The sequence below is a fragment of the Schistocerca gregaria genome, chromosome X, assembly GCF_023897955.1.
Source record: "Schistocerca gregaria isolate iqSchGreg1 chromosome X, iqSchGreg1.2, whole genome shotgun sequence".
Taxonomy (NCBI): domain Eukaryota; kingdom Metazoa; phylum Arthropoda; class Insecta; order Orthoptera; family Acrididae; genus Schistocerca; species Schistocerca gregaria.
In genome coordinates, this window is record NC_064931.1 from 76812510 (window position 1) to 76816285 (window position 3776).

Consider the following 3776-nt stretch of genomic DNA (forward strand, 5'->3'; position numbering starts at 1 on the left):
ACTTAACCTAAATTACCCTAAGGACAAACAAACACACACACACACGCCCGAGGGAGGACTCGAACCTCCGCCGGGACCAGCCGCACAGTCCATGAATGCAGCGACTTACACCGCTCGCCTAATCCCACGTGGCTCATTGGTAGCACCATGTTGTTGTTGTTGTCTTCAGTCCTGAGACTGGTTTGATGCAGCTCTCCATGCTACTCTATCCTGTGCAAGCTGCTTCATCTCCCAGTACCTACTGCAACCTACATCCTTCTGAATCTGCTTAGTGTACTCATCTCTCGGTCTCCCTCTACGATTTTTACCCTCCACGCTGCCCTCCAATGCTAAATTTGTGATCCCTTGATGCCTCAAAACATGTCCTACCAACCGATCCCTTCTTCTACTCAAGTTGTGCCACAAACTTCTCTTCTCCCCAATCCTATTCAATACCTCCTCATTAGTTACGTGATCTATCCACCTTATCTTCAGTATTCTTCTGTAGCACCACATTTCGAAAGCTTCTATTCTCTTCTTGTCCAAACTAGTAATCGTCCATGTTTCACTTCCATACATGGCTACACTCCATACAAATACTTTCAGAAACGACTTCCTGATACATAAATCTATATTCGATGTTAACAAATTTCTCTTCTTCAGAAACGCTTTCCTTGCCATTGCCAGTCTACATTTTATATCCTCTCTACTTCGACCATCATCAGTTATTTTACTCCTAAATAGCAAAACTCCTTTACTACTTTAAGTGTCTCATTTCCTAATCTAATTCCCTCAGCATCACCCGATTTAATTTGACTACATTCCATTATCCTCGTTTTGCTTTTGTTAATGTTCATCTTATATCCTCCTTTCAAGACACTGTCCATTCCGTTCAACTGCTCTTCCAAGTCCTTTGCCGTCTCTGACAGAATTACAATGTCATCGGCGAACCTCAAAGTTTTTACTTCGTCTCCATGAATTTTAATACCTACTCCAAATTTTTCTTTTGTTTCCTTTACTGCTTGCTCAATGTACAGATTGAATAACATCGGGGAGAGGCTACAACCCTGTCTCACTCCTTTCCCAACCACTGCTTCCCTTTCTTGCCCCTCGACTCTTATTACTGCCATCTGGTTTCTGTACAAATTATAAATAGCCTTTCGCTCCCTGTATTTTACCCCTGCCACCTTTAGAATTTGAAAAAGAGTATTCCAGTCAACATTGTCAAAAGCTTTCTCTAAGTCTACAAATGCTAGAAACGTAGGTTTGCCTTTTCTTAATCTTTCTTCTAAGATAAGTCGTAAGGTCAGTATTGCCTCAAGTGTTCCAACATTTCGACGGAATCCAAACTGATCCTCCCCGAGGTCTGCATCTACCAGTTTTTCCATTCGTCTGTAAAGAATTCGCGTTAGTATTTTGCAGCCGTGGCTTATTAAACTGATAGTTCGGTAATTTTCACATCTGTCAGCACCTGCTTTCTTTGGGATTGGAATTATTATATTCTTCTTGAAGTCTGAGGGTATTTCGCCTGTCTCATACATCTTGCTCACCAGCTGGTAGAGTTTTGTCATGACTGGCTCTCCCAAGGCCGTCAGTAGTTCTAATGGAATGTTGTCTACTCCGGGGGCCTTGTTTCGACTCAGGTCTTTCAGTGCTCTGTCAAACTCTTCACGCAGTATCGTATCTCCCATTTCGTCTTCATCTACATCCTCTTCTATTTCCATAATATTGTTCTCAAGTACATCGCCCTTGTATAAACATTCTATATACTCCTTCCACCTTTCTGCCTTCCCTTCTTTGCTTAGAACTGGGCTGCAATCTGAGCTCTTGATATTCATACACGTGGTTCTCTTCTCTCCAAAGGTCTCTTTAATTTTCCTGTAGGCCGTATCTATCTTACCCCTAGTGAGATAATCTTCTACATCCTTACATTTGTCCTCTAGCCATCCCTGTTTAGCCATTTTGCACTTCCTGTCGATCTCATTTTTGAGACGTTTGTATTCCTTTTTGCCTGCTTCATTTACTGCATTTTTATATTTTCTCCTTTCATCAATTAAATTCAATATTTCTTCTGTTACCCAAGGACTTCTAGCAGCCCTCGTCTTTGTACCTACTTTATCGTCTGCTGCCTTCACTACTACATCCCTCAGAGCTACCCATTTTTCTTCTACTGTATTTCTTTCCCCTATTCCTGTCAATTGTTCCCTTATGCTCTCTCTGAAACTCTGTACAACCTCTGGTTCTTTCAGTTTATCCAGGTCCCATCTCCTTAATTTCTCACATTTTTGCAGTTTCTTCAGTTTTAATCTACAGGTCATAACCAATAGATTGTGGTCAGAGTCCACATCTGCCCCTGGAAATGTCTTACAACTTAAAACCTGGTTCCTAAATCTCTGTCTTACCATTATATAATCTATTTGATACCTTTAAGTATCTCCAGGGTTCTTCCACGTATACAACCTTCTTTCATGATTCTTAAACCAAGTGTTAGCTATGATTAAGTTGTGCTCTGTGCAAAATTCTACTAGGCGGTTTCCTCTTTCATTTCTTAGCCCCAATCCATATTCACCTACTATGTTTCCTTCTCTCCCTTTTCCTACACTCGAATTCCAGTCACCCATTACTATTACATTTTCGTCTCCCTTCACTATCTGAATAATTTCTTTTATTTCATCGTACATTTGTTCAATTTCTTCATCATCTGCAGAGCTAGTTGGCATATAAACTTGTACTACTGTAGTAGGTGTGGGCTTCGTATCTATCTTGGCCACAATAATGCGTTCACTATGCTGTTTGTAGTAGCTTACCCGCATTCCTATTTTCCTATTCATTATTAAACCTACTCCTGCATTACCCCTATTTCATTTTGTGTTTATAACCCTGTAGTCACCTGACCAGAAGTCTTGTTCCTCCTGCCACCAAACTTCACTAATTCCCACTATATCTAACTTTAACCTATCCATTTCCCTTTTTAAATTTTCTAACCTACCTGCCCGATTAAGGGATCTGACATTCCACGCTCCGATCCGTAGAACGCCAGTTTTCTTTCTCCTGATAACGACATCCTCCTGAGTAGTCCCCGCCCGGAGATCCGAATGGGGGACTATTTTACCTCCGGAATATTTTACCCAAGAGGATGCCATCATCTTTTAATCATACAGTAAAGCTGCATGTCCTCGGGAAAAATTACGGCTGTAGTTTCCCCTTGCTTTCAGCCGTTCGCAGTACCAGCACAGCAAGGCCATTTTGGTTAATGTTGCAAGGCCAGATCAGTCAATCATCCAGACTGTTGCCCCTGCAACTACTGAAAAGGCTGCTGCCCCTCTTCAGGAACCACACGTTTGTCTGGCCTCTCAACAGATACCCCTCCGTTGTGGTTGCACCTACGGTACGGCCATCTGTATCGCTGAGGCACGCAAGCCTCCCCACCAACGGCAAGGTCCATGGTTCATGGGGGGAGGGGTAGCACCATAGACTGCATTAATATCACTGACAGCACTCTGCACCTTCGGAAAGAGACTCTGTGGCTGGAAGGACTCGTTGTTGGAAGTTAATAGTTAGCAGTGTTAGAGGTTGGCAGTGTTAAAGCAAGCGAACAGTCTGGACCTGTGTCCATCATGTAGATTTAGTATTGGTTGGAAATGGACTGTAAAATGATGATGATGATTGATGTATCTGCTAATGTTTGGGTATTGATGGTCATATAATGGAACTGGATGTCATATGAAGAAGGTAAAATCTACTAAATACATTATTTGATCTGTAACAAAATCTTTCCTTTGCTAACCACATGCCTA